This window comes from Equus caballus, chromosome 9 (genome assembly GCF_041296265.1).
Source record: "Equus caballus isolate H_3958 breed thoroughbred chromosome 9, TB-T2T, whole genome shotgun sequence".
Classification (NCBI taxonomy): domain Eukaryota; kingdom Metazoa; phylum Chordata; class Mammalia; order Perissodactyla; family Equidae; genus Equus; species Equus caballus.
In genome coordinates this window covers 53,289,962-53,302,331 of record NC_091692.1, presented here as the reverse complement: position 1 = coordinate 53,302,331, position 12,370 = coordinate 53,289,962, and the positions used below count along the sequence as shown (strand labels likewise).

Genomic DNA, 12,370 nt, shown 5'->3' with positions numbered 1-12,370 from the left:
GGGAGGAAAAAGATACTGTGAACAATCACATAGTAATATTATTTTTTTCTATTATATCACAATATTCCAAACTAAATCAGCCTTCCTATTTCCTTCCTCAAATAACACCCAGGCACTTGTTTCCTTGGTGATTATCATTACATAATTTTTGGGTTTTAAGTGGCTCCTCAAGACTTCATGCATGAACTTAGAAGCAATTTTGAAGAAAAAGTGCCATTATGAGTTGTACTGATGCTTTGATGTTTTAAAAGCTAATTATTATAATGAGACTGAGTATCCAAAACAACCAGCCATAGAGAAAAATATTTTCATCACTATGACCAGACCAGGGAACATGATGCCCACTTGTATTCAGATTATTCAATAAATTACTGAAATATTTACCATGTATCTGATATTTGCAAAGATGATTCTTTGAATTGGCAGGAAAAGGAGAGCCAGCAAAGGATTTTGAAGAAAAGAGGACTTTGAAATGGTCTAGGAGGTCACAGAAAGCTTCAAGAGTGACATCAACATATGCCCAGGAGCAGGCATGTACATTGAACAGAGTGAATACTCTGTTTGCTACAGACTTGGGCATGTGAGGGGGAGGACAGTGTCTAGCACCCATTTAGTCATCAGAAAGCATTTCAAAGAATTAACGGGGATAGTGTAAAATACAGATGGAATGGCCAATAAAGGTTTCCAGGTGACCATTCTGGGAACATTTTTGGGAAGCTTGAACATTTTTGGAAGCTATAGATAGTAAATATTTTTTTAAGGAAAATGTTTCCGTTTTATATCATGTTAATATTTTCACAAATGAAGGAATCTGAAGGGTAGTGCGGCATAGTGAGGACAAGAACTCTTATCTGTGTGTACTTTTTATGTTTTCAGCTTTTTAGGCAAAATATTAATCACATTAAAATTGATTTACATGCAAAAGAATAAGTAAGGGAAAATGTCTATTTATCATTTCAATGCAAATTAAAAATGAATTAATCAAATATGAACAAAATAATTACTGCTCTTGGTTAACACTAACTTAATATGGCTCCTTTCTTTCTCACGTTTATGTTCCTTTCTCCTCTTTCATTTGCAAACCTTGAACATTTTTCCTTTGAAATAGCTTTTGTAGAATTTCTATTATGTGTGTGTCCACAAAATTCAGCATCTTCTTCCTTAAACACCTAGAAATCATGGAAAGACAGTAACCAGAATTTAACAATTATAAAAACAACAGTGACAAAACGAAGTAAACATTTCAATGAATCTAGAAGTAAATCTAATCCTTAGACATCAACATGCATATAAGTGTTGTCAAAAGTGGCTGGGATGGATCAGAATCCATGTGAGCATGGGTGGCAGTGAGGAGAAGAAATGTGGAAGATGGAGAATAGATTCAGTGCATCAGCTCTCAGAACACATCTTTAAAAACATATTTCCAGAGGGTGAAGGCCCTCACCACACCAAAATGAAAAATTATGGTTTTTATTTTCAAGACTGAGTCCAGAACTAGGATGAGCAAGGCTGCCCATTTCACCCACAAATACTATATTTCCAGTTCTGTCCCAAAACTCTAGCTAATTTCTACCTTTTTGTCTATCTGAATAGTACCTATCTTTCCAAAATTTATGCTTACCCAATCTCTTTCAGGAAGACTTACCTGAATTCTTTACTCGAATGTTCTTCCTACTGTACTTAATAATATATTAATTACATGTGTGTAAGTATCATCTTACACACCCCAAAATGTAAGTTTCTGGAGAAAAAGTATGTTATTTCTCTGTTGCCTATGTTCCTTGGTCAAATATTAAACACACAGGTAGTGGGAAATCAAGAAATAACTAATAGATTAACTTCAATGCATTTATGTACATTGTATTATATGTGTAATTTACATATAATACAAATTAATAAAATGCATTTAATTAATTTCTGCATCAAACCAAACCAGGTATCTTTTTAATTGACACTTTTCAAGTGTTATCTATCTTGGGACTGACAACTATCAAGAACAGCTCCAAAGAATTATTAAATCACCAAACACCACCTCACTGTACAAGAGAAACCATGCACCATACCATCATAATTGTTGGCAATCAGTGCATATTAGAAGAAAGATCTTTCAAGTATCTGAATAGATTAATATGTGTCTTTCCAATATCAGCTTCTGTTGCAGACTCTGAGTTGGAGATTATCTTTCAGGACTTTTATTAGGAATGCTTTGGGGACCAATCAACTCCGTTGAAAGGAAGAGGAAGAAGCGGAATTGGCAGAGGGAGGAGTTGGGCAGTGATCAGGGAATTGGAGAGTTCTGATATTGGGATGGCCCTTCCGAGGAATCATAGTTGGGTACAGGGGCCAGAATTGATACCCCTGAATAAATCCATCAGTCGTTGCATGTGGGCTATCTCCAGAAGCAGGTGTGCCCTTTGATAAGGCTGTTTTCCTTAACAGAGGCAGCACTCCTACTAACTGGAGAAAGGAGTCCTTCATTCTTGAAGGGGAATCTGGGTGGCCCATCATATCATCCATTACAGTTACCATTTATGTTGTTATTGTTATTTCTTGTTACTTATTTGTTAATGAAGATTTCTTCCCTCTCTAGTTAGATTACTTTATGGGTTCAAACCGTGTCTTATGTATCTCTGTCTCCCTAAAACCCAGCACAATGCCTATTCATCATAGGTATTTAATAACTGTTTGCAGTTGATAGTCATATATTAAAAGCAAGATTTATCTTAAATTCTGATATTCCTTTAAAACCATTTTATTTGATCTTAAAATGAATACAGGCTTTTGAATCACCTGCCTGACAAGACTTCATTCAGAGAAGTGTCTGGGTCTGAATTAGGCAGAAAGAGGAAGGTTGGTGTAGGTGTGGAGATGCTCAATAGGAAATACTCAGCGTGGATTTGATATGAGGGAATTACAGGCCATGACGGCAGCTGTCAGATTTCAAGTAAGAACTTCAAGAGGGTCCTGACCACAGCCATGTGATGACTCACAAAAGAATGGTTTTATGGGTGGCTCTTTCAGATTCAGTGAGTTCAAATCAAGTGCTTCCAGCAAAGCAGAGAAAGGTCAAAGCTGCAAACCACCTAGCTTATCACATTAGCTGAAGCATTTCTCATTCATTTGGACCCATAGTTTATCCACTCAATATAATAATGCGGCATTTGTCATTGTATTTTTTGTTGAATAGAACACCCAGCAAAGTCAGCAGAAGAAAAAAGATCTGAACTTCATCCCCTGTGGGTGTTTAGCTGCAATGTGGTTAAGAAAATGGTGTGGTGTGCCTTTGGAGTCACAAAGACCTGGATCAGACATGGCAGGGCTACCTACCAGGGTCATTCTTCAATTGCAAAATTACATTCCTGCTTGACCTGCCATTGGTACCAGGCTCCTGCCTCTCGATTTATCTGGCATCTGCTTTGGTTGGATTCATTTTGCTTCCAGCTTTGGTGCCTGCTCTGAACAACCAGCTGGGCCTCTCAAAGTCTAGATTTTTGATCCACTTCAAAGTATTGGCTATGTTCTAAATGCAAACTCTCCTTTCCATATCCGAACCTAAAAGGAGAAAAACTAATTATGAAATAGGATTGTGGAATCTCTAAAGAGTTCAGCCTTTTACTTTTAGCTTTATATGACAGATGGCTGTTATACCTTGAACTACATTGAATGATGTGTTTAGGTTTAAGTCAAACAGCCACTCCCTCCAAAAAAACCCCACAAATGCCCATAATACACACCTTAAATTATGCAAGTAGCTTCCTAAGAGCCAAATCTTAAGGAGAGTCTCCCACTAGAAATTGTTTGTTTAATGTTGTTTTAAGAGGGAAAGAAAAGATCCCAGGACAGTTAAATTCAGGGTTAATATAAAATGTAGAGGAGTGAATCTGTATATTCTACCTCTGATGTTAAAGATGAGAGAAGGCATCACAAAAACTTGAATCACATTCTGACCTTGATTTGAGAATAAAGAACTTCTAAATCTTCATAGCGAGACACCGAACTAAGAATTGCATGAGCAGGCAAAGATCATCCATCAAACCGCTACCCAGAGTGCAGTTGTGTCCTAAACCTGTATCTGGCATCAAGAACTTGAAAGTTCAAGGTAGGGAGTGAGATGGGTCCTGGGTGCAGTAAAGTCTGTTCTGTATTCCAAGAGTGTTTCTAGTTCATTTACGTGCTGGGGACAGGAACCCCTTCTTGCCCCTTCCCACTGTAGGGGAGGAAGACATTTCCTCTACCCTCTTTGGGTTCTTCTGGCCGGAGAAAAAATTAAATTCACATGAGACAGAATAACAGGAGAAAATCAAACACAGCTTTATAACATGTATACATGGGAGAGACTAAGGCAAGCTGAGCAACTCACCAAAATGGCTGAAGCCACCACGTTAAATATCATCTTCAGCTAAAGACAAATGAGGATGTTGGGGGTGGGAGGAGTCAGTTACAGGAGGTTACCCGATAAGCACAGTAAACAGGAATAAGATTATTATGCAGATTTAAGTCCTTGCCTTCTGCTTTGATAAGAGTTTCTAGAGATAAGGTCATCCCCCCTTCTTCCTGGTACAGAGAGGGAGACACCTTTGCAGATGGAGATTTCCCTTACAATGTAAATGTTTCTTAACAAAAGGCAAGCAAATTCCACCCCTCAGAGTTGCCTTCCTGTCTGCAGTTTATTAAAAGTAACCAGCCGCAAACAATCCTCATGCCAAAGAGACATATCTTGGGGTGGCCAATTCCAGTCCCCCACACCACACTTATCACACTGATTTTAGAACATCACAGAATCCTCCCCTGTCAGCAGCTGTGGAAGCTACAAGTCCAAATTTTCTCCTCTTAAATTTGGGCAGATGTAAGCAATATCCCTGCTTAACAGCGAATGAGAAAAACAGCCAATCCTCTTTTCTGCTGCGCTCCTGGGTTGTCCCCTCAGGCTTTCCAAAATGTCTCATGACCCTTCCTAATGATGGGCATTGACTACATTTGACTGCGTTCATCACTAGCTGTAATGTGTGAAACAGAACTTTCAGTTTCATCACCTTTTATTTTTAAAAATAAGAATGGAATTTACATATGATAGAAAATCAACATAGCAATGGGAGTGTAGAAAAACAAGCAAGTGTTAATAAATTTCCAAGAAACATTAAGTTTCTGCAAACATATCCTGTTGTTCATTTAAATGGAATGATACTCTATAAATTTACAACTTCAGTCACTCTCTGAGCTATCAAAATGTAATATATAACACCTTCAATGATCAAAGGGAAAGTAAGTTCAGAAATCCAGTTTGTTTTTTCACAATTTAAGCTCTTTATTTAATTTTTGCATTCCAGCTCTCATTTTAATCTAACTTCAATTTTGTTTACTCACATTATAGGTATGCTTCAAAAGTTGTCATAGGATGCTGCAATTGTCAAAAATAAAGTTCTATTCCAAACCAAAAATATCTATAAATGAGAAAAAATGTTTTCTATCTGTCACACTTAAAGATTTGAAACAACATGCCATCGTGCTATTCAAAATTAGTAGTCATTGAAGGAAACAGAGGTAACCATTGGAGGAATTGTGAGCAGGGTTGCATCTTTTTTGAAAAAAAGTGAGAAAGGAGTACTGGATCAGTGCGGCATAAGTGTGCTCCCTCTGGTTATCATAACACATAGCCAATATATAAATCCTGAGGGTGATAATACGGAGACTGTAGATGGAATCCATCAATCAAGGAGACTGGCAGAAACTTTGAAGGAACTAAAACGAATGAAAAGAATTATAAGCAATTGCCTCTAGGGAGATGGATGAGGGGATGGGTTAGGATGAGGTGAGCAGTGGTAATAGGCGACTTTGTTTTTCATCCTGCGTTATTCTGCCATATTTCATTTTTCACTATGTGCTTATATTACTTTAATTTAAAAAATAGAATAAACATAAAGAAAATAATTTTTAATTTTAAATTACTTGATGTTCACTTAATTAAAATCATTTTAACTTTTTAGTTTTAATGGGCAGGTAACAAATTTCAATTTTCATAATCACTATCGACATCTATGTCTATGCCACCTGAAATACAGTCCCTTTAAATAAGTTGGATTCTTAAAGAAGCCCTTGGAGCCTCATTTAGCACCCCAGTGGACTGATTTAAGCAGAAACACGTAGGATGAATCTGATTTTACCAGGAGGGATTTTCTGAGATGAGACTTAGACAACCAAGACAAACTGAGCAGTGTCGTGAGAACTCAGAACCTCTCTATTTCCTACCCCTCGCCCTACAATGGCCAGAGGGCATTCTCTCCCTTCCTTCTCTCACTCCTCTTACAAATATTACTTTGTGTTAACATGGACTCATGTCCCTTACCTTGCTCTTGAGAACACACCTGTTCAGGGCACAATATTAAGTAGTTTAGAAGACAGGAAACACACCATACCTTTTCCCTGCATGGAGTTTACAATCCATGCTTTAAGCCTGAAATTTTACCTTCTAAGATTAAGGGTTACCTTACAAATTAAGGGATAAAATAAGATTTACATTTAGGTCTTTAGAAGGTAAAATAAAACTGAAAGCAAATAAGGTCCTGAAAGGCAGGTCAGGACAAGGTAAGTTCAGTGTAATTTGGAATCTGTGCATGTATGTGTGTGTGTACATGTGTTGGGGTGGGGCTGGAGGCTCTTTGGAGGAGGAGTTGGGATGTCAGCTGAGCCATAAAGGTATAATGAAGTTTTAAATTATTTATTCATTAAGTCATTCATTCAAACAAAATTCAGAGCACTGGTAGCAGCCAGGCATTAGAGTAAGTGCTGGAAAATAAAAATATGTAAGACCCTGTTCCTAGGCTTGGGGATCTCACAGTCTAGACGAATAGATAATTGTGGATATAAATAACTGCACTACAGGGGAATACATTCTGTAATACAATGCAAATGGAAGCAACAGGAGCAAAGGTCAGGGGCAGTGGAGAAAGCGGGGTGAAGAAGATCAGTTGAAACTCTGCAGAGGAGGTGCTGCTAGATATGGATCTCTGAAGGTTGAGTGGAAATCTCTCAGGAGGAGAAAGGAAAGCGAGCATCCCAGGCAACAGGAGAGTGGCAGGTGCAGATGTGTGGAGACCTGAATGGTCCCTGAGTAGGGAGCGGTGAGGGGTTCCACATAGCTGGAGTGTAGGGCTGGCAATTGAACAGCACAAGAACAGAAAGGGTAGCAGGGGTTGAGATTGTGTGCCATGATAAGTAGCTTGTACCTTACTTTCTATTCACTGGAAACCACCAAAAGCATTCAAGCAGGGAAATGATATCATCGGACTTATGTTTCAGAAAGATCTAAACTTATTTTCAATCTTCTCTTGTATGACTCTTTACTCCCAATTTATAAATTTCTTCCATCTTAGAAAATGAAAACAAACCCAAACAAACAAAATCCCCACCCTCCCTCAACCTTTGTTAACTCTGTCTCTCTCCTTCCCTTCAGAGTCAGAGTCTCCACACACACCAATGTCATGTTCCTCGTTTTCCAATCCTCAACTCAGTTCAATCCAGCCCATAAGACCATTTAGTACCTTAACGTGCTCGACCACCAACGACCTCCCAATTCCCAAATGTAGTCTCACCTTATGTGGTTCCTCAGAGGCATTTGGCTCTGAGACCACTCCCTTCTTGAAACTTTCCTGGCATCTAAAATGTCTCGTTCTGCTGAGTCCCCTCATGATCTCTTTACCCAGGCCTCCCAAGTCGGCTGTGCTGCCAGCCCTTTCCTTCCCCCTCTTAAATCCAAATGTTTTCCTAGATCTGTTCTCTCTTCTCTCTCCTCACACCTGCTTGAGGGATCTCCTCTACTCCTGTGGCTTGGATCACTCTTTATGGACTGAATTGTGTCCCCCACAAAAATTTATGTGTTGAAGTCCCAACCCCCAAAACCTCAGAATGTGATCGCATTTAAAGATAAGGTCTTTGCAGAGGTAATTAAATTAAAATAAAGTTATTAGTGTAGGCTGTAATCCAAGACGTCTGGTGTCCTCATAAGAAGAGGAAATTTAGACATGGGCACACACACAGGGGGCAGACCATGTGAAGCACAGAAGAGAAGAGGGGAGACAAACCAAGGGGAGAGGCCTGGAATAGATCCTTCCCTCATGGCCCTCACCAACTCTGCCAACCCCTTGATCTCAAGCTTCTAGCCTCCAGAACTGTGGGAAAGTAAATTTCTGTTGTTTAAGCCATCCAGTCTGATATCTTGCTATCACAGCCCAAACAAACTATTCCACCCATCATACCTAGGCTAATGGCTGCCAAGTCTGTAGCTCTCTCCTGAGCTACAGATGCACATGGTCAACTGCTGACCACATCTCCACCTGCCTATAGACACACCCTTATTTTATTATATTTGCCCCAAAATGTCCTCCTCTTCAAGTTTTCCTTATCTTGGTGAATGATACCTTTATGTAATTATCCTAGGTGAGAAATTTTAGTCAGCACCAACGTCTCCCCTTTCTTTATTCACATTCCTCTAATCCAATTAGTCCCTAAATTCCATCATGTCTTCCTCTCATATATTCCCAATTCTATTTTCCCCACCACCTCTATTCTGGCCCAGGTCACATCTCTTGAATGCTATTACCATAGATTTCTGACTGTTTTCCCCATTGCCCTCTCAAGTCCTATGAGAGTAATCCCTACAAAGAGAAAATACAATCATTATTCTACTGCTTGGAAAATATCAATGGTTCCCTTTTGCTTATGAGATAAAGCCCAAACCTGTCTATATGGCATATCAGGCTCTTGATGATCTTATTCATCTCATGTCCAATTTCATCTCTGACCACTCCTCCCCTTGTACTTACAATCTGTCATTCAGAACTGCTAGCATTTCACAGCTGGCATCATAGGGATTAACGGGTACAAAAAGAGGTGAATTTGATGTGGGAATTGTATTGCTAAGGTCAAGTCAAAGGGAAGAAAAGGTGGAGCAAGAACAGGTGTCATAATCATCCTTGTGATATGAGATATAGCCCAATAGACATTTTAGAGATCCATGCATGTGTTCTGCAAGCCCTTAGACCGGGCATTGTGAGTGTGCAGAGGTCATGGGTATATTGATTTCTAGATAAAGCAAGTCCTTCAGAAACAGAGTCTGTAGTCCAAAATGACCTGGTTTGGAGAATTCCAAATCTGATTTCTTTAAATTTTTTTTGGTTGTATTGGCTTTTGTGAGAAGGCCCATAAGCCAAGATGACCAAGGTCCCAAAATAGTGGCAAGCTGTGATAAAATCAATTCACACATTCTTCTAGGACCAACTGTGAGGTTAGGTAAAAGAATAAATAGATTTAGGCTTTTTATTAGGATTCTTATTTCTCACAAAGGCATTGCAAATAATCTCTCCTGTTATCTTGGGGGAGGATTCAGGTCTTTCCCAATCTTGATGAGCTTAATTAGTGTTATGAATTCCCTTACTACCCTCTATGATAGTAGAAGTATCTGCATACCCAGAGCCTACTAACAGAGAAATATAGAGAGATGTGCCTTTCCAGCCAGATGCCACTATTAAGTGCCTTTCCTGTACCAATAACTCCACTTTGGTGGAATGATCAATGGAGAATCAATTGACAAATGATTGATTCCATGTGGGTGGCAGATACTCTTAAAGGGCAAAACCTAGGTTCATGAAATTCTTTGGAAACACTAGAATATGGATGTCTATTCACAGGAGTTGCAATCTCCAGCCCCAATTTTGAGAATCAATCTCATGGCACATAACCAAAAATAGTCTAGGTGAGAAGGACAAAACATGGTCTAACTGGCTTCCTTGGCTGTTACTGTCCTTCCCAGATATGCCCATTTGGTAACACAATCTTCTGTGAATTGCCCACCCTGGCCATAGTAGATTATATCTATTTTCCCCACCATATTAATTACTTACTTTTGGAGATAAACTTCAAGGATTGAATAGGATGCAATAGAAGTGCTGGTCCTAGGGGCTGGTTCCCCAGTTCAGTCTGACAAATTTTCCAACACAACTCTGGATGTCAGTTTGTCCCAGATTAGATTATCCAAGTCCTCTTGAAATATATGTCAGAGCATGATTTAATTTTGTCCAAGGTCTTAGATGAGAAGGAAGGAAGTTATAGATTAGTAACATGTGTTTCACCCTGGCATGGCAGGTGAATATGATGGAAGGCCAGCAAATTCCTATTTAATTAAATTAATTAATTAATTAATTTTTTTGAGGAAGATTAGCCCTGAGCTGACTGCTGTCAATTCTCCTCTTTTCACTGAGGAAGACTGGCCTTGAGCTAACATCCATGCCCATCTTCCTCTACTTTATATGTGGGACACCTACCACAGCATGGCATGCCAAGAGGTGCCATGTCCACACCCGGGATCTGAGCCAGTGAACCCCGGGCCACTGAAGCAGAATGTGCGCACTTAACCACTGCGCCACCAGGGCAGCCCCAACAAATTCTTATTTTAAATTAACAAATGCCTCCTGAAATGCCTGAAAAAAAATTCAAATTCACCCAAAGGTAGATCCTACCTGCAATGACTACCCAACATTTCACTGGTCTTATCATGTGGCTGGCAATAAATAGAACTGCCATATATGATAGTTCTGATTATGAACTGCATGACTACAGTAGACACCAATTATAATGCAGCACATGTGCATAGTGCCCATTGGCATTATATATTAAACAGCCTGCAAGGCTACACATATAAACTTTCTTTGCTTCTCTTCTGTGGGCTTCCAACTCCTTGGGCCTTCAGGAAAGTCATTAGCAGAAAATGGAAACCAAGGGATTTTTATCAAACTGTTTTAGATGTTCATACCGGGCAGAATTACAGCCTCCTTAATAGACAAATATCCCTTTGTCCAGAAGAAGAAGAAGCTCTTTGTTTATCATAAAAAGAAGTGAGAGAAATGGTTTGTATGGTGGCAAAAATGCCAAGTTTCCTTAAACGGTTCTGGGAAGAAACTGAAATTAGCGTCATGCTAAATTATAAATGAGAATACAAAATCAGGTAATAAGCTCAATTAAGAGGTATTTCAGGAACCCTGAGTGAGGATCAGTTCCAAGTGATAGTAAGCAAGTAGTGAAGGTTTAACTAGGAAGCAGCACAGACTATCATTATCCCAGAAGGCTGAGATCAAGAAGCAAGTAACGGATGAAGTTTCAAGAGAATGGAACCTCTGATGGGTCAAGAAGTCACTCAGGTAAATCATTTCTTTTCCTGGGTGTCTTTTTATTGTGCTATATTTTGAAAGTATTTTCAGGATCTGACATCCTCCAGGTTTCTACCTTTTCTGGCAAAAGTTTTCCAGTTTGATTATGTTGCCTGATTCACTATCCCCATGACTATCCACTCTGCTTTGTGTGTGAGGACCTGACATGAGGCATCTGTGCATTCCTGTCCCCAGGCATTTTCATTTCCATGACTCGATTTGCAAATGGAGTCATTGTTCATACGGGACAGAAGAGAATGGCAATCTTTGGGTGTTCAAAAGTCTCAGTGATGCCTAATCCAGTTCTAATGCTTGGTATTTGATGCAGTTTCCAAGGAGAGCTGTGACACAAGGGCATTCATCTACATCATGACAGCATGGGGTTTTAATGCATTTTCTGTATCTGAAGAAAAAGCCTCCTATAGCGGTGGTGAAAGGAGCACGGGAAATCAATATCTTCATTTCACTAGCACACTGACAAATTGTAGTGATGATATGAGGGATCACTACACAGGGAGAGCTTGTTGGACAAAATCTAATGTGCAGTACATATACTTTCGAAGATCAACCCAAAGACTTACTCCATGAGTTTAAAAAAAAAGACGAGTGGGCTACTCAGAGCCATTATCTTTCTAGAAATATATAGAGAACCTGTTGTAACACTAACAACGTGATTTTGGAGCAAGAGGGTTTCTTTGCAACTCTCTTTTGCACGATGCATGTTATCTGGGAAGAAAGGTCAATTCCATAAAGTTTGTTTAGGAGTCAGGGGAAAATGCCTGTCTATACATTGAGATACGAAATCAAAAATATGATAGTTTACTAAAGGTATAGACCAACCTAGAAAACCATACAGTAAAATGCCAAGAATAAGGCCAGTCAGCCTTGTCAGTGAGATTGACTGAGGAGAAAAGCGAGACCACCTTCAAAGGTATTATGGGATGTGGGATGAGTCAGTGTACTAACTAGACCAGACTCTCCAATCCTTCCTCAATCACAGATAGTAGATATGACGTTAGTATCATAGATATTTGAAAACGAAATTTAACAGCCAACCACTCATTTGGTTTGATTTCTTTTTTTCCTAAGTACTATTGCTTAGCTCACCCTGATTTCTGTGATAGTCCAGTGTTGTAGGTATACTGCTGTAATTAGCAGTTATGCTTCATATA

At 39.2% G+C, this 12,370-nt stretch overlaps 1 long non-coding RNA gene across 1 annotated transcript in view; it reads left to right on the top strand.

Moving 5' to 3' along the window:
- Positions 1-10,862: 10,862 nt before the first annotated feature.
- The window catches only part of LOC138915408 (uncharacterized), an 80,461-nt gene continuing 78,953 nt past the window's right edge, over positions 10,863-12,370 (top strand). Inside the window, exon 1 of the long non-coding RNA XR_011421320.1 lies at positions 10,863-11,189. This is a non-coding gene — a long non-coding RNA (uncharacterized lncRNA). The remainder of the gene's footprint in view (positions 11,190-12,370) is intronic.